At 37.7% G+C, this 27,757-nt stretch overlaps 1 pseudogene; it reads right to left on the bottom strand.

Moving 5' to 3' along the window:
• On the bottom strand, positions 1-26,865 carry LOC124514226 (40S ribosomal protein SA-like; annotated as a pseudogene).
• Positions 26,866-27,757: the final 892 nt, after the last annotated feature.

Raw genomic sequence — 27,757 nt, forward strand, 5'->3', positions numbered from 1 at the left:
TTAAAACCACTCCATGGTTGTTCCTACCCATTCAGTGGCCTGAGCAGTGGGAACTGTGGACCAGTCTTCAGTGGCAAGCTGAGTGCTCCAGACTTCAGTAGGGAACCGCTGCAGGGCGATGCAGAGGGCTCCTGCAGGCCGTTAGACCTGTCCGGGACTTCAGGTTGGGTAGCAGTCAACTCAGGAGCTGGAGCTGCTCATTCACCCTGAAATTGCTCCTGGTCACAGCCTTTACGGCAGCGGTCTGCTCTTCGTTTTCAACCTCTTCAGGATCTCTGCAGAAGTAGAGATCACGCACTACCTCCCATGGATGCTCGCGGGGGATGGTGCCAGCACGCACAGGACTTCCTGGGCTAGCATCTGCCATATCAGACCCAGAGAGTGAGCTCCCTTCTTATTGCAAGGGATGGCAATGTCCACACAGGGCAGAGGAGAATCTGTGTTACACAGAGCAATGCTAGGCAGGTTAACGTAAGATGCCTCTGAGAGAGACTGGTGGTCCGCCCTGGGATCAGTAACCACTCGGTTCTGGAAAGGCTGCGGGGATCTTGTTAGTGAATTTCCGGGAGTAACGTGGCCAGCAATAACAATGGTTCTAGTAGCAGCAGCAAACTTCAGCACAGCTCACTGGCCAGTATTCCTGGATGATATGACACTGATATCAGTTGGCAACAATGGCACAAGCTGCCAGCAGAAGCTTCTCCCAGGTTCTCTTCAAATTTATGATGTAGATACCATCACTTTTCCTTTTGTAGATGCACTGTTCTATTTGGAAGTCAAGGCTGGTGCCACCTAAATGGGTTCCTGCTGCAGGGAATTTGAGGACACCCTCCTCCTTCACTTGCAGGACATAAAGGTCTCTGGACTTTGTGAAAGTTTCCCTTTAAGTTATGACATGAACATAAAACACCTTATGGCTCTCTCCCTGGGTAGCACAGAAAGGATACATAATGATGTTTTAAAATAGTTGTATGAAAGGTGTATTGGTTAATACAGTAACATGAATCTCTTTAGTTGGATCTCCTCAAGTGAGTTTGATCATTTTCTAGAAAATAATAAGGTATTAAATTTTCTAGGACTTTCTTATAAGAGTGCTTTTTGTTGGTTTTATTTTCTTTTTGCCATCGATTTTTTTTAAATTAGGATCAAAATAAGGTCCACACATTAAATGTACCTCTTTTCATCTTTTATGTCTTGCAATTCATTTGTTGGAAAAAAAAAATGGACTGGTTGTTGACCAGACTTTTCCACAGTCTAGATTTCACTGATTGCTTACATATGGGGTCATGTGATATATTTATGTCCTCTGTATTTAATGGACACTGGTCACCAGAGCTAGAGGCTTAATCTGATTCAAGATTAAAAACAATTTTTTTGCAACACTTGTTCAGAAGTGAAGCTTTACACTTAGATGAGAAGGCAGATAATGTCTCCTATTTTATGTTAACGGCCATTATGATCATTGCCTGGATTAATTATTTAATTATGGATTTTTAAAATACAAATATTCTGTGGTCAACATATGCTAAAATAATTAGAAATAACACTATAACAACAATGTCATCATTGGCTCTGCAGCTGGTATGGGAGGCTCCCTTTAATTGAAGACACCAGGAGACTAAAAATCACTCTGAACGACAGCATTTCTCAGCTATTAGGAACACGTGTGAAGCATATGCTAAGTATAATTATAAAGGAAGAAGAATTAAAATTTCCATCCAAGAACCGTGTCAATTTGCTTGAATTCTGTGTGAAAATATCTTCGAACATGTACAGAAATGAGACAGTTTAAAAGACATTTCAATGAAAAGAAAACTCAAGAATATGGGAAGGTGAATTTTACTTGTAGTTTTTTACAGGACAATGAGACAATGCACAATCGCCATTTCTCAAGAGCTTCCAAATGCCCAGATTTATTAATTAAGTCATCCATCTATCCATCCATCCATCCATCCTTCCAGTGAATATTGAGACCTACTATGTGCTAGGTACTGAGGATACAGCAGTGATCTTATCTTAAAGTCCTTGGTCTCAAAAAGCTTACTTACCTTCTGGTAGGAGAGACAATTTAGTAGAAAAAAAGGTTAAAAAATATTGTAAAGGAAATAATTTGATGTAGTGATGTGGGATGAAAACCAAAGGACAAGGAAGGAGAGACTCAAGAGCAACTAGTCAAAACGGTTGAATGTACATTTCAGAGACAAGATAAAAGACAGAAAGGTTTTCCATAGAAATGAATTCTTTAAGTACATTGGGTCAGGTATGATACTGTGAAGCATCCCCAATAAAAATTTCCTTGTACATTGTACATTTCCTTGCTTGTCTACCTAAACATTTCCTACTTAAGTATTTCCTGATGCAGACCTCCACACCCTGCTAGGGCACCCTGCTATATTTTGAATTATTTTATTGCCCAATGACATGCTAGATTCTCTTGTCAACAGCCAAACCATGTCTGTGTTCCTTAAAATGTATTCTGTGGAAGGTTAATCCTGTGAAATGTTCAAGGAAAGGGTTCTGTGGTTACCTTTTTTTTAGGAAACATAGTTTACATTATCACCACTTGAATCAATCCAAAATCCATCAGAATATTCATAAAGAACATTATAGAAGACCATTGAGTTTTGCCTACAAAATTCTTGTTATAGGAAACACCTAACCACCAATGGAAATGGTACCTAAGGAGCAGTCCTTAGGAAAAACTTCCAGAAAAAACTAGTCTTTTCCCTATACCTACAGCTGGATCAGTCAGCCTAACAGCCATACATCTCAATCAGAAGGTCTACATGCTGTTCCGTCCAGTCCCGATGCTTTAATTGACTGGTGCCCATTGGTAGCATGAGGCATAATAAGAATACTGTTAACATGAGAACTGTAACGCCGAGGGCATCTGAATAAATTACATCTGCTTCATGAAGCCTTCACTGAGCACTCTGTTGTCATTAGTTTTCTTTTTTTCTACACTCCCATAATACTCATGGCTCCCATAATACTCGAATATCGGATGGCTCACTATTCAATATTTAATTGTACACAGGCTTGTATTTCTGGCTCATTGCTTCTGTCCTTACAGCTAATCATTCTCCCCTTCTATGTGCATGCTCAATATGTTTGAGTCACAACAAACTCTCAGAGTCCCCAAACATGGCCGGTTTTTTTCACTTCTGGGCTTTTAAATAAGTTCTTTGGGATATCCCTCTGTCTTCTTCCCATCCTGGCCAATTACTATTGGCTCTTCAAGGCTTAGGTTAAATAGCACTTCAGCTGCAAAACTTGCCCTGATCCAGGGAGTCACTCTGTCTTTGGTATTCTTGTGACATTTTGTATAAATCACACTGTCACACTTCACATGCTATAATAGTGTGCTATAAAGGTGGGCTTCTAGAACTATCCCCCACCTCTTGCTAAGAAAGGCAGAACTGTATCTTATTTATTTGTGTATCTGTTTTTAAAGACTTCTGGGAGATTCAACAAAGAAAACAAAAGAGAAACCAACTGATTTGAGGGGAAAAAACAACATGGTTTGTCAATATTTGTTGTTTTTGAGAGATAATTCTAATTTTTAAATTAAAATTGTAGGGAGAGAAAGGGTCTCCAAGTAATAAATTTTACCTAACAATGCAACTTTAATATTCAAAATTAAAGTTAATATCTTTATTTTTGACTAAACTGAATATGTTGTTTCATACAAGGTCTCACACCCCAATTAGCAGGAAAAATTTACTAAATATCTAAGCTGGACTAAATTTGAGTCCAGTTTGATCATTAAACTTCCTTAAAGGGAGTTTTCTATCTTTCTTGCATAAATATGAGCAGTCTTTGTAATAACCTTCCCCATCTCCTGGACTCTTTTCCCCAACATCTAAATGTATGGTAGGGCAAACACCATATGCTTCATGGAAAGTAGGACATGGAAAGAAGGGGCTTTCTGACCTTATGCCAATCCTTAGATCTCCAGAATGATATTTCTTTTGCATCTCTGGCTGTAGCATGCCTTACTGATACAGGTGGAGAAATGTTTATTCATGGTCTAATTTCTCTAGGCTTCAGCAATGGTTTTGGGGTACTCTGTTGACTTCACTTCAACTCAGCTTTTTAAAAATTTTTTTTTAATGTTTATTTATTTTTGAGAGAGACAGAGACAGAATGCAAGTGGGTTAGGGGCAGAGAGAGAGGGAGACACAGAATCAGAAGCCAGCTCCAAGCTCTGAGCTGTCAGCATAAAGCCCGACCTGGGGCTCGAACTCACAAGCCGCCAGATCATGACCTGAGCCAAGTTGGACGCTCATCCGACTGAGCCACCCAGGCGCCCCTCAACTCAGCTTTAATTGGTGTTTGTTCTTGGTCCATCCTCTTTCTTGTCCCCTAGCATGGATGTTTACCTACATCCTCTGATGAGGTCACCTTGTCCTTCCATGAGTACCCTCGCAGCAGGTCATTAGCTAGCAAATCAACAGTCATACTCCACGGGAACCAAGAGCGATCAAGACAGCTCAGTGCTGCAACTCTCTCTGCCTAAGCACACTGGTCAATATGACTGGTGATACAGGAGAGTGTATGAGATGACCTTCCAGCAGCATAGTAAATAATTTCTCAGTGCTTGTCTTAGTACCTAAGTCAGCTCTCTCTCTGAGTTTGATGTTTATCTGGCTTTTTCATTCTCCTTCCTTCTTCTCTTTTTCCTAAATACCTTAGTTCAAGAGAGGATCTAACTTGCTCTCTTCTTTTTATTTATGTTTTCTCATGTAAAATCTAGCCTGACGTCCTATTAATATGCTTAAAGAGGAAAACCAAAAATAAAATATAAGCAGTCCTTTTTCAAGAAAGTAGCTTAAATTGAACATTATAGTCTTGCTTGAAAATCCTATTTTTTACTGTAAGAGGTTGAATATTGAATTGAGGTTGAATATTAAAATTCCTAATTTTTTCTCTCCTTTCCACAAGCCCAGGATTTGGATAATATGAGTCAAGTAGGGTGAAAATCACATGCTTAAGAAATCAGAGAGAGGGCCCACCCGGGTGGCTCAGTTGGTTAAGCATCTGACTTCGGTTCAGGTCATGATCTCACGGCACGTGAGTTTGAGCCCCACTTCTGGCTCTGTGCTGACAGCTCAGAGCCTGGAGCCTGCTTTGGATTCTGTGTGTCCCCGTCTCTCTGCCCCTCCCCCACTCATGCTCTGTCTCTCTCTGTCTCTCAGAAATGAATACATGTTAAAAAATTTTAAAGAAACCAAGGAGGAAAAACATCACATTAATAATTTTTACAATGTTTTCCATGTTAAAAAAAAGTGAATTTTCTGCCTATGGAGAGAGAATCTCTGGATCAAATAGCAATGAGTTATTGTACATTCATTCAACAAATTTTACTCAATACCTACTACATGTTTGAACTGTGTTAAGTTCCACTTTGGAGAAATCCATTTTATATTGGTTATTCTATAATATAGACACATTCTTTTCTCCTACATTTTAATCTGTGACTAAGATTCCAACAAGAGAATGGGCAGCACAGACCCAGCATCATTCTATCAACAGGTTCTACTCACAATTGTTAGATAAATAGTTAAGAAATAAGTTAGATTTATAAAATGTTAGATAAATACTTAAAAAATAAGTTAGATTTATAAAATGTTAGGTATATACTAATAAAAATAAGATTATATAAAAAGGACAATGACCATTGTGTCAAGATTGAATATCGACTCAGTTTCACCAAACCATAAATTTATTCTTTGGACTTATGCATTTCAAACTTCTGAAGCCAGGACTAACTTTCTCAGTGTCATTTCTTTGGTGGCATCACATGGTCCCTTAAAAGGAAAAGTGACTCTTCTGATTCTTTTATTGTACCAGAATATTGTTCACATTGAATCATAGACCATAACTGGAAGGGACCTTGTGGTAATATTCCATAAAACTACAAGAACTAGTCCGTCCTTAAACATTACTTACAAAGACATTTTATATATTGAGAACACAGCTTCAGAAGAAAACTCAACCATAATAGTTTCTATACATACGCACTTTTTTCTGTGTGATTTACAAATTTTTGCATATATGTTTGCATCATAACCCAATTCTAGCACTGATAAAGGAAACCATTAGCTTTCCTCATCCCTGTTTAAAAGGGAGTTTATATGCGAAAAAAACACCATTCAGAAATGTGTTAGGAATTGATTATATCTAAAAAAGCACACGAGATTGTCTAAAAAATAAATTACCCTTATGCACAATTTCCTCATTTCCATTTGATTTGTACTACTTTCCAAAATCCATCTTCTTTTTATTTTTCTATCTGCTATTTTCTAGCAAATAGGAATGTGTGTTTGCAAGGCCGTATAGAAAGTTGTCTTACACAAATTCAGAAGATATTGTTTAACTATTGTTAAACTAGGTTAAAGGGCATCAGAGTTCATTCATAAAGTAAGAGCATCTTATCGCCTTGATTAAACTTTACATATGGCTATAGCTTGGTCTAATAAAGTCTGCTAAAGAAACTCATCACCAGGTCAAGGTAATTTGGATTTTATCACCATCCCGAGCAAACTTCTTTAGGGAATAAACATGCTTCTCAATAGGATAATTTATTTTCTATCTCCTGTTTCCCTCTTCCCCTTCAGCATTCTCAGGCTAACTTTGTTTCCTCTCTAGGCAATTTGTTCCTTCAGATCTTTTAACCATGCTCAAGTGTCTCTTACATTTTCACCTTTTGAGAAGAACAAATTTTTCATGCGAGAAAGGAAGAAACTTTAAGTATTCAAGTTGGAAAGCATTAGAATGGGGAACAGGGTAACTCCCTCTCTGCCTTTGATGTTACATCATACAATTGACCATCTGCTCTGTTCTTATGCAACATAAACCTGGATAACTACTGGAGTTCAAATAAACATTCTTTGAACACACTGTTAAAGACTCTTTGCCCTCAAAACTAAAGGTGGTCTTTTAGAGCAGAACTACTCAAAAATATGTTCTGTGGCCTAATGTCATTACCTAAAGTCTTCATTTTCAGACTGCATTAGTCAGAGTTCTCCAGAGAATCAGAACCAATAGGAGATAGATAGATAGATAGATAGATAGATAGATAATAGACAGATAGATAGATACTAAAATGGGATATTTATTATAAGAATTGGTTCACACTATTGTGAAGGCTGAGAAATTCCACATTTCACCATCTGCAAGTTGGAGAATCAGGGAAGAATCAGGTGGTATATTTTAGTCTCAGTCTCAAAGCTTGAGAACCAGGGAACAGATGGTTGTAAGCGTGAGTCCAAAAGTCTGAGAATTGGGGGTCTATGGTAGAAATTCTCATCTAGAAACCAGGAACCCCTATGCCAGAGCATAGGAGAAGTTTAAGATCAGCTCAAGCAGAAAGAGGGAATGTGTCCATCCTTCACCTGTTCTATTCAGACCCTCATTGTATAGGATGATGTCTACCCATGTTGGTGAGGGTGAAACTTCTTTATTCAGTCCACACGTGCAAATTCTAATCTCCAGAGATACCCTCACAGACATACAGAATGTTTTATCAGCTATCTGTACATCCCTTGGCCGAGTCAAGTTGACACATAAAATTAACCATCATAATGTGTTAAGTATAGAAATTGAGTGTTTAGAAGTTTTGACAGCAATTTGATGAAATGTGTTGATTCTCACATTGACAAAAACATTGCCTCATGTTTTTGGTTTTCCTAAAAATTTCATTTTTCATAGTAATTTATTTTATTAGATTTTATAAAAGCACTTGTTGGTGGCAGATTTAAAAATAAAAGTAAAGCTGGTTCTTTACCACTGAGAGTATGAGAAACTTATTTTGGTCCTTGTATCTTAGAGAATCACTAGAAGCCTGGATGACTTATTTTTTTGATATATTGCTTAGAATATAACCTTGACAATAACACTTTACATAAGGGAAAATCTTAGAAGGACATAGTTAATCTTAGAAGGACATAAACAACAGCAAGGTAGGCCTATGCATATGAATACGTTTACGTTGGATTACTCAAAAATATTTATCAAAGTGGGTAGGTAAAAAAGAATAAAGGTAATTTACTGATACTGGTTTTATTTCAAAGATATGACTTTTATTTTACTTTATTGAAACATATCAATGACGTTTTTTGTTCATTATATTAAATAAATATATTTGGTGTACCGTTTTAATTCAGTCAATTTTTAACTTTTTTTTTTTTTGAGAGACAGAGAGTGCATGCGTGCACGTGCATGTGAGCAGGGGAAGGGCTGAGAGAGAGCGAGCGAGCGAGCGAGAGAGAGAGAGAGAGAGAGAGAGAGAATCTTAACAGGCTCCACATTCAATGAGAAGCCTGATGTGGGGCTCGATCCCACGACTTTGGGATGACAATCTGAGCCAAAATCAAGGGTCAGATGCTCAACCCACTAAGCCACCCAGATGCCCCAGTTGCACTCAGTTTTTAAACTGTATTTTAAAGTTATTTTCTTGAGACTTGCTTTAAATATTATAATATAGATATTAATTTATCATAAACTAATTCAGATTAATAATTATGTAATTCCAATAATGTACAGTAACTTTGCTCTAATAATTATCCATTTCCTCTCCTGTCCTTTGTGGTCTTATGGATATGTATCATACATCTATATATGTCATACACCCAAAAATTGAATGGCATATTTCTTATTTTATAAAATATCATATTTTAAAACAAATTCATAAGAAAAATTTAAAAATTAAGTACTATATTTCATACTTATATACATACCCACCATTTCTGATGACTTTCATTTCTTTTCCTAGATTCAAGTTACTGTTCAGTGTAATTTTTTTTAGACTAAACGTATTCCTTCAGTATTTCTTGTTAAGTCTGTCTACTACAGTAAACATATATAAATATATAAATACATATAAATGCATATGATAATATATATGTATTGCTTTATACATATAATATATATTGCTTTATTTTGGAAAGATATTTTTGTCATATATAAAATTATTGAGAGTTTTTGTTTCATTTTTTTTGAATATGTCATTCTGCTTTATTGTAATCTCCGCCATTTATGATAAGAAGCTAGGCATTAATTGTATTGTTATTTCCCCTGTATATGATACGTCATTTTTCTCTGCGTTCAAGATTTTCTCATTTTCTTATCTTGCTGAAGTTTGACTGCTACAATAAATGTTTATAAAATGTCTAAATTTAAATATTCTGTGTATATCTGACTACTTGTTTATTATATTGATCTATAAAGTTTTTCATTAAGCTTGAGAAGTGTTTGGTCATTATTTCCTCAACTACTTTTTGTACCACTCCCTTTACGTGAGTGTTGAGATGTTTGATGATGTCCCACATGTCTCTGAGGCTCTGTTCACTTATCATCAATATTTTTCTTTCACATTAAATCATATTTACTCATCTACCATCAAGTTTATGGGTTACTTTTCTACCATTTAAATATTTTGTTGCACCCATCTAGTGAAATGTGCATTTCAATTAGTATAATTTTCAAATCTAGAGGCTCCACTCCATTTAAAACAATTTTTTAATGTTTATTTATTTATTTTTGAGAGAGAGCAGGGGAGAGGCAGAGAGAGAAAGAGAGAGAGAGAGAATCTCAAGCAGATCTCATGAACCGTAAGATCATGACTTGACCTGCAACCAAGAGTCAGACTCTTTACCAACTGAGCCACCCAGGTGCCTCTCTACTCCATTTTTTAAAAATATGTACTTCTACTTTCCTACTGGACACCACTGTGTCTCTATGGCTTAGTGGCCAATTAGTATTTTAGGCAGAGGTTGTGCTCGATTCCACAAGGAGTTTTCCCTTTGCTGAAAAAACTCTCTCTGTGGAATACATTCAAAATTCAACTAGTTCTCAACTCTGCCTAGACTTGGACTTTCTGGTTGCTTCCTTTCGATGTTCTTTGCATGTGTGCTTATTACTCCAGTCACTCAGGGAAGTATAAGGACCTCATCTGGCCCTGCTTTAACTCTAATTTCTCCACCCTCTTCATTAAATTTATTGCTTATTAACCTCTTCTCAACCTTCTATAACAGAGAAGCAGATTTCTCAGTTTGTTTTCTCCCCAAATTGTAACTTCTACTAATAATGTGACCATAGATTTTGGCCTTTATGCCAAATCAAGTCATCCCCTCTGGCCACATGACGACTATGTTTCAGGGCCAGATGAGCCCTGGAGAAACCTTCACCTGAACTGGGCAAAAGGGATAAGAGCAGCCCCAGAAAAAAAAGGGCTGTGTCTCCCATTGTCCTTACAGGTGCCAGTCGCTTCTTATGAATAAGTGCTTCTCCATTTGTTGTTTATTTTGGTTGACTTCCAGAGCTCTGAAGTGGTTATTTTTTTTATCATTTCCCCCCACTTTTATATTTTGGGGAGAGCATATTTTGATCTTTTCATGCTACCGTGCCAGAATCTTTATCTCTGGATACTAAATTTAGATTTTGAATATTTTACGTGACTGTGTTAATTTGATAGTAGTCGGAAGATGATTTTTGTAGAACTCATCAGATTCTGCAAGGGGTACGTAATTATAAATATTTAAAATTAAATGATATTTACATGGATCATGAGTAACACCGTAAGGACTCATGAAATAGCTGCTGGTAAGAGCGGAACAGAAAGAGCTACAGTTCACCTGCAGCAGGGGATGTGTGCAACACAAAGGAGAATCTAAAAAACATTAGCAGGATAGGAATTTAAAAGGGACCCCAAACAAACTAATGCTTTTGGTTACTACCATTTTATGAACTTTACCCTATTTGGCAACTCAAGAGAGGCACACCCCCAAACCTACCTTACTTCAGGTGAAGGGACAAAATGTTCATAGCTGATGCAAATGCTCCCATACATGCTTCTCTATTTGATTATTTTGCAACCAAACTGAAAGTTCAAATGCTGAAACACAAGTGGAGGAGGCACAAAATACATGTGACAAGAGCATGCTCCATGGCTGAAGATGTATAAAAAAAAAAAAAAGAAAAGGAAAGGAAAAGAAAAGGAAAAGTCACAGTTTGGTGGCCAAAGGAGAAGAAGTTAGGAGGATGGACTTGGGCCTTGAAGAGCCTGTGTTTAAACCCTCCACTTAGGAGCTGTGTAATAGTGAGCTGTTTAGTTACTTAGCTAACCTCCTTGGGCTTCATTTTCCTACTCTCGAAGAAACTTGGGGCAATAGTGTCTATTTTATAGGGTCTTTGTAAAGATTAAGTGAGTGCATCTGTAGATGATGTTCACTTGGTACCACGTTAAGACTTCAGTATGTGTTATTAGTGTCTCTTTTTAAATTTTTTAAAAATGTTTATTTTGGAGAGAGAAAGAGAGCTAGAGCATGAATGGGGGAAGGGCAAAGAGAGAGGGAGACACAGAATCCGAAGCAGACTCCAGGCTCTGAGCTGTCAGCACAGAGCCCAACACGGGGCTCAAACCCATGAACCACAAGATCATGACCTGAGCCAAAGTTGGACGCTTAACCAACAGAGCCATCCAGATGCCCTTTATCCTGTCTCTCTTTAGTGGTCTGTACATCTTCAATTGTTAGTTTGTTAAAGTCTTGGAGAGGAAGAAGTATGGCATTCAGGAAGAGCTGCATGGAGCATGGAAAATTTCAGATGGTACCCAGAATTGCCTGCTTTCTTTATAAAGACATTTCTCTCTAGAAATTTGCATGCGGGAAACACCCAAAACCTTTGGCATTCATTCAAATCCTCTAAAAGGATGAGAATAGCATTCTGTGACCTGTAAGTATAGTGTGATCTGGAGACCTCCTTGTCTAAGTGCGTCACTGAAATACAAAGAATTGAATCAACTAGGTTTTTGCTATTGGTAGTGACAGAGGATATGGAATGAAGGAAAGATGAGACCCACAAATACTACAACCCTCATTCCAGCCAATTATTACAAAATCCCCTCTTATGAATACATGTGCTTGTGTATAATGATAAAAATGCACTGTTTTTTCCCATACGTTGGAACTGTTTTTCTGTCCAAATAGATTACAGAAACAAAGCTTCAAGCCTTTGTAAACTAAATAAACAGATAAATACAAACCAAAAAACAACTCATTTTATCTGGGCGTGAGTGTTCATTTGTTTGGGCTTATTTTCTAAACAGTGTGATGGATTTTTTTACTATACATTCCCACAGTGTGAATAATTTCATTTGAGTGCTCTTTACTGTTCTTTACTGCCTCTAAAATAAGCTGTAATTAATTCTATCTCTATATATCTATATCTATGTAACTCTCTCTCTCTCTCTCTATATATATATATATATACATATATATATATACATAAAGTCTTTAGTTTTTGCTCTTTTCTCCCTAATATTTCTTTATTCTCCTGTGATAGGTCAGCAGATGCACCCTAAAACTGCTATCTTTCAAATAAAAATGGGCATTTGGATATTTAATTCCTTGCTTTCATTTCAATGTGGCTTTAGAATTACTAACTTTGATACTGATTTATTTTCCTCTCTTGCTTTTAGCTGTTTAGAATTAATCTTCGTCTTTCTCGTAGTACGACTGAAAACTCATCTAAGACAAATTCAAAGTATTAGTTGACTTAAACTTATTTTTTACTTCCTACTCTCATCACTATTCAGAAAAAGTGCTGTCGTGAAATATTTTATTATTTTGGTGTTCAAATGTCTAATTTCCTTTTCTATTTTATAAAAATCCTCATTGCTTACAATATTAAGAGGGACATAATATCTTACCTCCCTCATTGGAAATTGAAGGTGGGGGTACTTTTGACTCCTCATTCCCTGGCAGAAGCATTTGACCCTTGCTCAGCCAATTAGACATTCCCAGGAAGCAATCTAGAATCGACAGCAGGCGCCACAGAGATGGGTTGATGGCTGGAATGTGTCCTCTCTCACCACAGAGTCCATGTTGAAGGTGACAGCACAATCCTGGCCCCAGCGCTCTTGCTGCCAAACTCTGGAATTCTTTATTTGCCGAGGCTCCCTCCAATTTAGGTTCTTACAACAACCCCCCACCTTTTATCTCCTATTCCAGAGTTGGATTCTGTTTTTAAAAACTCTTGAACGAGGGATGCCTGGGGGTTCGGTCAGTTCAATTTCTGACTCTTGCTTTCAGCTCAGGTCATGATCTCACAGTCTTAAGACCCAGCCCCACAGGGGGCTCTGTGCTCGTTGTGGAGCCTGCTTGGGATTCTCTCTCTGCTTCTCTCTCTCTGCCTCTCCCGTGCTGGCACTCTCCTTCTCTCTCTCTCTAAAGGAAAAAAAAATTCCTGAAGGATAAAAATATTCTTCTCAAAACCATTACTGTGCATTCAATCAAAACACTGCCTAATTCAAAATATTGCTTGTTAAAACACCTGGGTGGCTTAGTTGGTTAAGCATCCAACTCTTGGTTTCATCTCAGGTCATGATCTCACAGTTTGTGAATTCGAGTCCCGCATCCGGCTCTGTGCTGACAGTATGGAGTCTGCTTGGGATTCTGTCTCCCTCTTTCTCTGCCCCTTCCCTGCTCATGCTCTCTTTCACTCAAAACTAAATAAATATACATTAAAAAAATATTGCTTGTATTCTTTTATTCTTTTATTTATTGCTTTTATTTTATTCTTTTATTCTTGTATTCTTTTTACAAGCTTCACATGTTTATTCACTCATTCGTTTATATAATTTGGTTCATTCATTTACCAAGTATCACTATGATTTGGTATAAATAACATGGGTTTTGCTATTAGGCAGGTCTGGGTTCAAATTCTGACTTCAACAGTTAATATGTAATCTGGTGTAATATGTGATATGAACCAATAATTTATTTTAAAACTCACTGTCTAAGAAAAAAAAACAATGAATTCAGGATCAGAAAACGCATTCTTAGCTCTGCCTTTAAGCAATGTTGTAATCCAGGGTAAATAACAAACTCTGATCTTGTTGACATCATCTATAAAGTGTCATCTAGGATGATTTTCATGGCCATTCCTAGTTCTACAATTCTACAGCTCACATAAAATTCAGCTTCACAGGTCAGACTGTATTTTGCCGTCTTTCCCCATGTGTATGTGTATGTGTGTGCACTAGATATTTTATACAAACTCATTCTTTTTTACTATGTCAGTCCAAGAAAAGTATCTCTATCATGGTAGCTCATGGAAGAGGCTATTTATGCCCAGTAATATAAGTAACTCATGGCCTACAGATCGTGTATGTTCTGGGTGTGCCAACCACCCCTGTGAGAACGTTCTTACGTGCTGTTCTTCTGCCTGGCACTTTTTATGCTCCTTTGTATCTTGTCCTTACCTGCCTGTCTTTAACTGACTCTTTCAAGTTTCAGTTTAAATTTTATTTCTTCAGGAAAACATTTCTAGATTTCTCCCAACTTCTAACCGAGTTAGACTGTCTCAGGGTAGGCATTTACCTATGTTTTGCTTCTTCTGTGTAACACTCATCACAATTATACCTCAATCATTGTTCATATCATTACTCAATTAAGTACCAAGAATTTAAGTTTCTTGAGCTTAATTGTATCACTAGCACTTGCATTGCGCCAAGCCCATAGTGGGTACATAACAGATACTTGTTGAATTAGAAGAAAAAGAGTTACTACCAAAATGAAAATCTGCATGTCTGATTCAACTTATAATTCTCTCTGGTCCACCGTGATGGCCAGAGAAAAGGTCTTAAGCTTCAGAAACATATTTTGTGCAATAAAGCCTTACCTATATTTGCCATGATTTTGGATCACAGTCTGTTTCTTCCTGTCATGTCCTGGGAAACACATATTATATACATTGGCCAGCATCTCCACCTGCAGCTGCCTTCACTGTTCTCTCAGTGGCAAGCTCATCCATCTCTTGATGATTTGGATAGACTATAATGGCTCTGTTTTGGATAATTGATGACAACATAACATTTAGGGACACCCTGGGGTTATGAGCCAAGGCACGGGAGCAGTTCCAGACTCTATCACTCCAATTAAAGAAATAACTCTCAAAGGGTAGAATTCACAATCCCCAGAAACTGGTGGGTGACATTGGCATTTGACTGGAGTCCATAGATAATGTAAAAATGAAAGCCAGCATAAATCATCCTTTTATGGGAAAATGAATAGCATTGTCAAGCAAATAAAAAGTGCATTTGTAAGTAACTTAAAGTGCCAAATAATTTGTAAGCTTTCCAAATCTTTGTAAACAACTAGAGGGCTTGATATTTTGTAGGTACTCAGTCAATGTTACTGAACTGTAGATTGAAATAGTTCAACTTAAGAGTGTTATTTATCTAGCATGTATCCCTATTGGTAATAAAGTCTTATAGAAAGAATATTCATTTAATTCCAAGTATTGAACAAGATGAAGAAATATGATTATAAAAGAAACAAATTCCAAAATAAATAAAAAAGGTGGTTAAAGAGTACTGAATGCTTCCAATCGCCAAATATAAACTTAAGTACCTGCAGGTGACTAATATGATGATGGCAATGTGTAGTGTATATGTGCTCATTCATTCATTAAAATGTGATCCTGACTTGTCTCATACTTGGGATGGCTTGAAAGTTCACTCTCAGGGCTCCATCTGTCTTCCACTCAAATATAAAATGATAGCTCAAGTGGAGTCAGACAGTAAAAAAAAAAAAAAAATACATGAACACTCGAACACAAGCTGAACTTTGGTGGTGCAGGATGTCAGAGCCAAAGTGGAAACGCTGTTTGGCTCTAGGTCCATCAACTAGCCAGATGGCTGGGTATTAGCCCATAGTGGGTAGGCTGATGGAAGGTAGAGCCCTGCAGGGGAAGGGCATACCAAATCTCACCTTCTTAGGCTAGAGTTGAATTCAGTCAGAAGAAGAACCTGAGTTAGGCCACCATCTAGGATATGGCCAACATGATATCTTGGCTCTCTGGTTTGTGTCAACACCACATTCTTCCTCTCATGTTGATGTCTAACAGACCATTTTTCGTTCTTATGTTCTTTTCACTTCTCTTTCTGTCCTCACCTTTCTTGTCTTACTTGTCCTCTCTCCTTCTCATATCTGTCTTTCTTTGATCTGACTCACAAATTCCTCACATATGCTAAGAACTAAATACATCCCATTTTTGACTCAGGAAAATTAGAATTAGTGGAAATAAAGATCACAAAAGGTTATATCAGAATTGATGAATAAAAATTTATTTTGGTCAAAAAAAATAGTTAATGAATTGCATTTTATTACCAACTTAATTGAGAAAGTATTTGTACAAGTGAAAATATTTTCAATAAGATAAAAATAAATAGAAATCTTTTGACTATGATGAAGAGAAAATTGATCAATGAAATCAAAAGGATTATTGAAATCTCTGGATAAAATGTTCTAGATGACATTTATTGGGGTTCATATTATTTAGATAAAAATATTTTGTTCAAAACACTCTCAGGGTTAAAACATTCTCACTTTGATGGAAAACCCAAAAGATTCCAAAATTCAACTAGTTCTCAACTCTGCCTAGACTTGGACTTTCTGGTTGCTTCCTTGTGTTGTTCTTTGCATGTGTGCTTATTACTCCAGTCACTCAGGGAAGTATAAGGACCTCATCTGGTCCTGCTTTAACTCTAATTTCTCTGCCCTCTTCATTAAATTTATTGCTTATTAACCTCTTCTCAACTCAGTCCAGGTATCATCACATCCATGTGGAAGCTTTGTCCTGGTTTATCAAACATAGTTTGTTGATTGCCTATTAAAAAGTGAGCTCAGTGAGGACAATAACTGTCATATTTGCCTTTGGTTTTTAACTCAGACAGATACCTCGATTGATTACTTAGTTTATATTCCCCATCTGAAGTGCAGATATTACATGTTTTTGCTTAATGTGCCTGAATAAATGGGTCATCTCACATAATACTTATTAAGACTTAAGTCTTTCTCACTAGTTTTGGAACTGTTCAAATGCATGTGTGAATGGTAACCAGTGCTCCAATGTTATACGCCACTGAGCACAGTTTATAAAATCAAATGCTGCAGGGCCATGAAAGGTTAACCGGTGTACGGATAGACTGAGTCCTTAGTATAGAAGTAGAGGGTGATGTGATGAACCAGAGGGTATGTGCCACACCTGTATATATTCAAATGCAAGAATGTGTAACCTCTATGCTGGCCAAACAAAATTCAACTGTTGCCAACAGTTGGCAACATCTGGCAAAAAAATATTGCCATAAAAATATTAGCCCAAAATTCTTTACAAAGAGATCTTACCAATCTCGTCTACATTTATAATCTCATAAATCATCTATAAAAAGTGTTTACTTTTATTTATTTTTTTAAATGTTTATTTATTTTTGAGAGTGAGGACATGGGAGAAGAGCAGAGAGAGAAAGAGAGAGAGGATCTGAAGCAGGCTCCACACTGTCAGTGGAGAGCCTGATGCAGGGCTCGAACCCACAAACCATGAGATCATGACCTAAGCTTACGTCCAACGCTTCACGGACTGAGCCACCCAGACGACCCAAAAAGTGGGCGTCTACTTTTATTTAATATAGAATCTTGGTGAACTCTCCAGGAATAATTATTTGTATATGATACATCTAAGTCACTGAATTATTTTATCCAGTACAGAGAATCGTTGGGTAAAAGAGATAGCTAAATTTTGGAAATCATTTGCCAAATAGCTTGACATCTAATAGAAGTTCAAGAAGTTTTTGCTGAATACATGAACAAATGAAGTTATAATTCTAATGTTTTTAAAGCCAGGGTCAGTGACTAGGCTAACTTCACAGAAGTCCCTGATGTCCCTTAAATACTTATTTGGTCGTTGACTGCATTAATGAGTGAATAAATACATGAAATAATGACATTTTGTGTTTGGTTAAGCCCAAAATTAGTTATATGCTAATTAACCTTACATGAATGTATGGTACCTATGTGCTTTAAACTGATGCTTCACCCCCCCGCCCCCAGCAACCTCAGTGGGGGTGACTGTGCATTCGTGATCCCCTTGCTCTCTGACTGCCTTTGGTTGATGGCATGAAGGCAAGGATGACAATGGTTCACTGGGTCTGACCATAGACCTTAAAAGCCTTGTGTGCTTCCACTAGCTTTTTCCCATCTCTGATACTTTTGGGGGAAAAATATACAGATTTGGTCATTTTAAGAAAAGCATCTCTTCTCTTCTTTTAATTTAGATTTTAATGAAACTGCAGCCACACTAAAAGGAAAAATCTTTACATAAATGTTGAAATTGGAGTCCCATTAAAGAGCTAATAATACTTTTAATACATTTTGTTTCCTATTGGAATTTCTTATGAGGCTTTTTATATGAATCTCTTATTTGACAAGCAAGATATTATGAAAAATAATTTCAGAGAATATATGGAAAATTAATGAGTTTAATTCACTCTACATTTTTCATCCTAAAAATACCAATGCCCTCTAAATATTCTATACTCTTGCAAAGAAAAAGAAAGATATTAATTTCTCTATTACATAAAAGATATTTTTCCATTGACCACTTTGATTCAAAAAATAATTTATGAGGGGAATGGAATTAGTATTCTAAGAGACAAATTCAATACAAAGCATTGTTCATAGGTTATTTTACTCTATTCCTTACTGTAAATTACAGAGTAAGCATTGTTACTTTTATTTTGAAATGAGAAAATTGAGTCCCAGTGAGCTTAAGTAAGTTTCCCTATATCATACAGTTAAAAAAAAAATACACAGGTGAGAGTTTTAACCAGGGCTGTCTGACAGCAATGGGTTTTTGCTCATGGAGCTGTACTACATCATAATGTAAGAAAATAAATTAGGTATACACAGATAATGAAATACAAAAATAATTTAAAACATGGCAGAAAATATATGATCTCCATCATGAAGTTTTGGGGAAGAAAAAGGGGTTAAGAATGAAAACTTCTAGAAACTCTTCACCTACATCTACATTCCAAAGTCAGGAGGAAGAAGATGACATTTATATTTGGGGCCTGAGGGGTGCCTGGATGGCTTAGTTGATTAAGTGTCCAACTGTTGGTTTCGGCTCAAGTCCTGATTTCATGATTCCATGGGATTGAGCCTCACGTTGGGTTCTGTGCTGACAGTGTAGAGCCTGCTTTGGATTCTCTCTCTCCCCCTCTCTCTCTGCCTCTAATTTTCTCTCTCTTTCCCTCTCTCAAGATAAATAAATAAACTTAAAATACATATATATTTGGGGCCTGACCTATGACAAGAAAGACCTCAGTCCCAGAAGTTTATGATGATGGGACACACATTCTATATCCACAGAGGTTGCCAAAGATAAACATTCAGTTATAATGTCATGTCTCATGGTGTAGGAGAGAAGATGATTCTAAGAGATCCAAAGATGTATTCTTAATAATGTTGAATCACCTAGCTGAAGCAGATATACCCTTGTACAGTTTTTTAAAAATATAATATATAGAAGAGAAAAGGAAAGAGTTTCAAGAGTACTACTTCGTGAATCTTCCAGTGCAATCATCAGCTGAATCAAAACTAAAAATATCACCGTCACCCGTACGTCATAGTTTCCCAATCATTTGTTTCAGAATACTTCTTATTTGCTTAGGATTCCCTCTGATTCATGGATTATTTTTAAATGCATTGCTTAATTTCATAAATTTCAAAATTCAAAAATAAATAAACAAACGTAGGGGCACTTACTGGTTATCTTTTTTGTACAGATTTCCGCCTTAATTCCAGTGGGGTAAGAGAACATAATTCAAATTCTTTCAATGTTTTGAATTTTTCTGTGGCTTATTTAATGGACTAGCCAATGATCAATTTTGTAGTGAATTTTGTAAATAACCCATCTGTACTTAAACACCTGCACTATTTTTCCAGTTGTTGGTTGTATTGCTCAAAATATATGGGTTAGATCAAGCTTTATTTATTGTGTTATTTGTATCTTCTATGCTTTTAATTTTTTTTTTTTTTGTCAGCTAGTTCTACAAGTTTTTGGTGAAAGCATGTAATAGCTTTCCAGCATGGTCTAGGATTCGTCCACTTTCCTTTTTATTTCTGTCCTTTTCTGTTTTATATCATTTAGAGGTATATTCTTGGATACATGGCAATTTATTACCATTATGTCTTTCTTTTGGGCTGTCATATCTCATTGAAAAATATCCCTCTTTATCTCTAGTAATGCTACATGAGCTGCTTCACTCACACAAGAGAGGTGAGGCAATCCTTGCCCTGGATCCTCTATCCTTCTCAGAAGCCCCAGCAACACTCTTAATTCCCCAGAGTTTATTCATCCCGAGCTTTTGCAACTATCCTGTGTGGTTATGTGGATGCAGGGAGGTGTGCTAAAGAGTGAAGCGGGAACATGCATCAGAGGGTCCACCTAGACCCTTCTGCGCAGGTCAGGACTTACCTCTCTGTGCTCTTTATATTTTCGGTAACATTTAACCTCTAAGTCTATGGGTCTTTTTACTTGGAATCCTCACTCTTATATCACTTCAACTGTTTTCTAATCACACTATCTATCCAGGATGAAGTAGACTTGGATTGATTGGAGAATGTCTCAAGGTTCCTGATGAATTTGTGGTTCGACTGATTTCCCAGTCTCTACCCTCCTTATAAGAGATTTTCAGGATGTGAGGGTAACGAGTTATTATGTTACTGTGTTACCTGAGTTGACCCTACTAATGTTTTTTTTTTCATTTTTGCAAACTGCTAGAGTCCCCTCCCCTTTCGAAATATAGATATCAAATGCTCTACTTAGTTTATGTTAAAGTAGCTCTCAAGTATTTGTTATGGCAGCAGTAAACACAATCTCTCTTCATCTGAATTTTTCTGGCTAGCAAAGTTTCTTTTATGATACATTGTGTCATAAATATTCATAACAGGATCAGAACTTGAGGTTAAGGTTTGTCCATTTTAGGATTCAGCCTTGTCTGTATAGGGGGGAAACCTGCAGAGTGAGTCTTCTGGGGTTCTAGTTACATGATAAAACATGAAACTTCAGAGAGAAAGCCCACTGTGAGGGCAGAAGAAATCAAGTTTACAAGCGTGATCCAAAGACCTTGGGCCTGCATCAAAGTGGAGCAGTGATGGTGAATATAACAGTGTAGGTTATTTCAATTACCTTCTAGCCCAGCCCCCAGTACATATGCCTGAGATTAAGACTGTTCAGTGAAGAATGAAATATAAACACAACTGTTTCACAAAGAACTTGTGCCAAAGTCTTCTGCAGGGATGGCCTACTAACCAGCAGTGCTAGGACAAGGTACTTGCTGCTCACCTCTGCATGTTTGATATTGGGGGTGCAGAGCTTTGCTCCAGAAACGGGCAAGCACCAGAAACGACTGTGGTGGTAACTGGCTGGAAACAGGGACAGGGACAGCTTTGTAGGTATTAACGCCATAACTGTTGCATTAGGTATTGAAGCTACGGTAGATGTCACCACACTAAGCCACTACAAGAGGTGGGAAAAAAAAGTCTTGTCAGCAAGATGTATGACCCATGGTGCAGCTGGGAGACATGCCTTGGGAAATTCTCAGTACTCACTGGGGGAATTGAAAGGGAACGAAGTTTCTTCAGGGCCAAGCCAGAAAAACATCATATTATATTTATATCATATATTTTATTATATTACATGCAAGTGTATTTACTATATCTGTGCATGTATTATAAATGAATTGCATATGCATATGTAGATATAGATATTATATATATACACATACACCATAGATAACCTCTTCTCCAACATACCTACATACCCTTACGTACATGCTAGGCTAGAGCTGCAGGGTAAGTAGTTATGAATGTTTTAAACATGGTGAAATCCAGGATAAAGGTACTAGAAGCTTGCAACAATGAAGACAAATACTTTCTCCAAACAGTATAAGAACTTAGCCTTTCGTGGTAGTATGTTAATGACGTAAAAAATCTGAATCTTCTTTCAACAAAAATGATATTGATTTTCATGGGCAGGCTACCAACCCTTAGACGATAGATCTTAAAAATCACTTCCATGCCTGTTTTATATCTGGCATATTTAAAACACAGGTTTTAAAACTGAATAAAAGTATAATAAAATGAACTACTTTCTTTCTGTCATTTGTCCCAATATCTTAAAATCTGAGACCATTAGAATTATAAATACCACCCATCCACTCATAGATTCGATTTAGAAATGTAATTACTATATTGATCAAACACTACCTGGCTTATTAGATAGATAGAGGTGCTAAGGGAGACTGCAGATGTTTAATTTTAATTTTCCATTATAAACAGTTTAGCATTCAAAGTGTGTTTTTCAAAAAAAAAGTGCATTTTTCATATAAAGAGGAATAGTGGGAAATAAGGAAAACAGTTCACTTTTTTCATCCTAATCTACATTTCCTGGTGTCTTCAAAGCTGCACACGCTGATCATTACTAGGACAATTCAATTAGAGTGTAGGTGCTAATAGCAAAAACATTTGGTGAATCATTCATGGTTTCACATCCTTAAGTCTTTAACTCAAAACATGTTTTTTCTTTAATTCCTCAAAGAGCGAAAAGAGTATTATCATATAATGTAGAATGAAAACCTTGATGCACAAAACTAAAAACTGATCAAAAAACTGAAAAGGACCAAACTCATTTCACAAAAAGAAAGCACAGCAGTAGTTGAACCATCACAAGCCCTTCCTGATATTAAATTTGATTTTCAAGACACTGCAAGTCAAACCATTTGCTCAAATATGTAACAGACAGAGACAATAAAATTCACAGTTATTCTATAGTGCCAACATCAGTCACTTCCCCAGACATGCTCCCTGGGTTACTACAAAATGAATGACCCAAAATTGTTTGGGAGGGACAACGTTTGGAAGGAATAGAAAAGAACATAGTGATAGACACTAGCCTGCACTTTGCTGACTAGAAATTAGAGATACGATTTTAAATTATGAGATGTCCTTAAATTGTTCTGGAAAGGGCCTCTGTGCCTAACCAAGAACTCTGTGCAGAGCCCTCAGAGTTCTGGGCGAAAACCGAGGGACTCTTCACGTGCATAATGGCAAGAAACGAATGATGCTGACTCACCATCCCTTTAACACGCTACAGAACTGGTCACTGTGTTTTGCACCTGCTGTTCACACATTCTGTGAGAAAGAAATGCCTTCCATTCTATAAAGCCAATGAGATTTGGGGTTTATGGGAGGCCTGGGTGGCTCGGTCGGTTAAGGGTTGGACTCTTGATCTCAGCGCAGGTCATGATCTCACGGTAAGTGAGTTCAACCCTCCCCCACCCACCAACCCATGGGTCTCTGTGCTGAGCGTGGAACCTGCGTGGGATTCAGTTCTGTTCTCCCTATCTCTGCCTCTCCCACCATCCTCAAAATAAATAAATAAATATTTTTAAAAAGCTTTAGATTTGGGGTTTATTGTTAGGGTAGCAAACATAATCCGAAACAATGCACCATCATATAGAAATGAGTTATAATATAGCTATTCTACTGTTGTGGAATATTCAGTGGTTTTCAAATTTATAGTATACATAGAGTTGTAATTATATTTAGAGATTAATCTTTGTGCATATATGTATCTTCAAGACATATTACTAGAAACTGTACTGTTTCAAGGAATGCACATTTTAAGCTACTGGTACATATTACCAGGTGACTTCACAAAGACTTCAAACAATGTAGACTTCAACAACTAGTGTAGAAAAATGTCTGGTTCCCTGAACACTCAATCTTTCCCAATCTTTGCCAAACATGTAGGTGAAAAATAATGTTTTCATTTCTTAGATTATGCCTCAAGTTATATCTTTTTCTGTTCTTCCTTTTCCATTGTAAGTAGGTGTGTTTACCCATTTAAGTTGAAATATAAAACCAATATCTTTACCCTGCATGCCCAGAGCCAAAGTAAAACAAGGCTGCCAGTAAATCAACACATTCGGACTCAGAAATTTGAGTTTTAGAGTTGGTTTTTCTGCTTTAGATTCAGCATGCCAGTGTGAACCTCTGCATCTTTTTGCTAGAGCCTAATCTGACTCTTCCTGAGGGGTATCTATGTCTGAACTTGGGCCAAAGTTACTAATCTCTGTGCTAGATCATCTGCTATGGTAGAATTCCTCACCGGAACTCCAGGTCTCCAGGATGCTGCCCTAACAATCCGCCTTGCCCTATAGCCCCTCTTTCTGGAGGACAAATACTGTTGTACGCACTTCTGGACACTCATTTCTCTGATACTGCCTCCTGCATCATTGCAAGTCTTGTCACTACTTGGAGACACCTGATATTTTTACATTCACTCATTTATTCACTCATGTTTATGAGGCGTCTCCTATGGTCAGGTGGATGAGAAGCATTGGTGCTACTGTATACTGAAAAGGGCATGGTCCCTTCCCTCATAAAGCTTAGGATCTAGTGTACATGAAAGGAGAGAAGCAAAGACATGTCAGAGAGAACATATTAAACAGGAAAACACATCAGAAAATGTATAATTATCAAAGACCAAAACCGGAAAAGTTGAGGGACTAAATTTATTCAGGTTATTTTAATAGAAAGAGCATCTTAGATCCAAAGATTGGAGTATCTCAGCAAGGTGGTTTTGCCCCAAGAGGATAAAACAAGTGCCCATGGGGTGGTCTCCAGTGGGGGGTCGTTCTGTGGGCAGGGGAAGCAGCAGTCATAGGAAAATGTTTTTCTCCGTGAAAAGTTAATTTCTGGATAATTGCTTTAGAATGAACATTTCTAATCTTAGCTAATCAATCATGACAAACAGTTCTGATCTTAGCTCATCCATCATGAGACAAAGAACAGGAAGTTGGGCTCTGCCTGGCCTTATCAGGAGATTCAGGTAAAAGGGGAAAAAAGGTCTATATTTCGTTTTGTCCTGGCTTATAATCGTGAAAAAAAAAACCCTATGGAAAAATAGGGGGTTTCAAGACAGGAAGTAGCAGAGCTTATAAGTCAGGAAAGGCCTCTAGGGGTTGGGCAGGTGAAGAGAAGCCAACTGGAAAAACATTCCCATACAAGAGCAGCATGGTCAAATCCTTTGAGCAGAGAAAGCATAAATAGGCAAGAAAATGTTAAAGGCCAAGGTAGCTAGAGCAAACAAAAAGAGAAAAGACGAGACATGTCATCAGGGGCCATATCAGGCAAAACCGTGCTAGATAGGGCATCAAGTATTTATTTCATTCTTAGCACAGAGAAAGCACTGAATAATGTCAAGGAAGGGAGAGTTGTGGTCTAGGTGATGTTCAAAAAGATGGCTCCAGTTGCCATATCAAAAATCAGTCAGGTCTGCGGGGGGTAGATGGCAAAGGAGGAGAACTGGTGATAAAGCTACAGTAGTGATTCAGATGAAAAAAGAGAAGAGCATGGACTGCTCTGGAACCCATGGACGGCTGGATGCCTTACAGTTTTATTCTCATTGATATTCCCCTAGTATTTCCACACTTCTCTGAAGCAGGGGATCTGGAATGTTGACCATTCCCTTTAAGGTTCTGCAAACCCGTGGGCCAATCCCTATGGTGAGGTCACCAGCCTCAGTGTCTTTCCTTCTACATCAGTCAGTTGTAGAGGCTGTAGTGGGCTCAGAGTCATACTGGATTTTGTCCCTACTGCCATGTCCCAATTCCAGTCCCACATCATTTCCTACCTGGACTGTTGTGCTTGTTTTCATAAAATCCCGCAAGCGCCTCTGAAATAATCACTGTGTAAAAGACTATCTTTGTATCACCATTCTTGATGCAAATAACCTCGCTATCCCTTTATTAGCCATGGAGTCAAAGTCAGGTCCCTAAAAAACCCTTCAGGACAGCCAAACTACCTTCTTATCACTCATTTTCCTCACAGACTTCTAGATCAACAGATTAGTCTACCCATTCACCCCTGAATATTTCCACTTCAGTGTTGCTAGGGATTGAATGTGCCCCCTCAAAATTCTTATGTTGAAAACTTAATATCCAATGTGATGGTATTAGGAGGTGGGCTTTAGGGAGGTAAATAGGTTATGAAGGTGGAGCCCCTGTGAATGGGATTAGTGTGCTAATAAGAAGAGATAGGAGAGCCTTTCTCTCTGCCCTCCACCATATAAGGATACATCGAGAGGATGGCCATCCATTAGCCAGGAAGTGGACCTTCACGAGACATCAGGCACCATGATCTTGAATTTCCCGGACTCCAGAGCTGTGAGAAATAAACATCTGTTGTTTAAGTCCTCCAGTCCGTGGTAATGTGTGAGAGGAGCCTAAGAAGAAAAGTGTGTGTGTGTGTGTGTGTGTGTGTGTGTGTGTATGTGTGTGTGTGTGTGTACACGTGTGTGTATATATGTATTTAAGTATATATATAAGTATATATAAGTAATTTAAAAATATTTTTCTACTGATTAATCTCTTTCTCCTCATTTTGAGGAGAGATTTAGGGCACCTTTGTTTGTAAGAAAGAAGTTGCATCTTGTTAGGGGGAAGTATGAAGTTATTTTGTCATGATATTGGAATTCAAATGCATTGTATGTGTAGAAAGATCAGAAAGAATGTCAAATAGTTGAAAGTGTGCAATGGGTTGATATTAAATATTTTTCTTTCAGCTTCAAACTCAGCCTTGTAATACCAGGGATAAAACTCCATAAAATTCATTTCTGGCATGTCATCAGGTCCCTGTTAGACTCTGGTAGGAGGGGCTCTTGAGGGTGACAGGAGGCTGGAGGATGGAGAAATGGTCAGACCAATCTACTTGTTCCCCCTCTCCTTGTCATCCATTGCTTTTATGGTGGGTAGCATCTGGGCGTTCCATTTGCAATTTTCTCCATAACCCAACCACCTCACAGTGCCTGACAGATAGCAACACTTGCCAGCTGGCGTCCCCTCCCCGGGCTCTGGACCCCAGGTGCACAAGGCCACTCCTCTATAAGCTGAACTGCCATGGTCACTGCCTGCACTTCCTTTCTCTGTGACAATGCTGTGTCCTCTTTGAGCATTTCCAGTTCTCTATTAACTGGTTAGTAAATCCTTGTCTTCAATTATTTTTGTTACAATAACGCGTGAATAAATCCTTGTCTTCAATTATTTTTATTACAATAACGCGTGTAGTTTCTTTCCTAACCACACTGAGCGGATACGGTGAGGAGGTTTCATGACAGAGTCAAATTTTAATCCTGTCCATTGAAACTGGGCAGCAGAAGTAATTTATGGATATCATGGAGGAGACTAACTCGTTGCCCTACATTGCCATTTTAAGCAGCTTCACTTCTCTTTGTTGTTAGGCAATGCATTCAAATCTTAGTGTGTTTTGAGGGGGCTGGGGGAAGGGGGAAATGGTGATAACATCTCTCCTGCTCCCTAGTTGGTGAGTCTGGACCAGTTAACAGTCAAAGAAGCATCTGGCCTCAAACCCGGATGACCGGGGTTCAAACCAGATCTCTTCTACTTACCAAATCTGTTAACTTTGTGTAAGTGACAACCTCTCCATGCCTTGCCTATAAAATGGGGGTAATGATTATCTAAAATTCCTAAGGTTCTAGTGAGTAATAGGTGATATAATTAAAAACAAACAGAAATTCATCTGACCCTTAAAACATTGTTCCTTTCCTATTTTCATTTGCCACATAAATGTGGGAATTCAGAGTATTTTATTGCTAACATATATCAAGCGGGAGTGTGTGCATTTCTCATCACAGTCTGAAAGAGATCATCTAAACTCTGAGCTGTAATCCGGCAAATCATCTCTCCTCATTGAACCAAATCTGTATATGCTTAGGTAAATGCTTAGGATAAGGCTATGGGCCTTAGTGTCAGCGTTCACCTGTGGTCTATGAGAGGGCAGTGCTTTCATTCTGGGGAAATAAACTCACTGTTTTGATTTCTTTTGTA

The sequence above is a fragment of the Lynx rufus genome, unplaced genomic scaffold, assembly GCF_022079265.1.
Source record: "Lynx rufus isolate CCGP_SWC_20201006 ecotype Redwood Valley unplaced genomic scaffold, mLynRuf1.p SCAF_2, whole genome shotgun sequence".
NCBI classification, from domain to species: domain Eukaryota; kingdom Metazoa; phylum Chordata; class Mammalia; order Carnivora; family Felidae; genus Lynx; species Lynx rufus.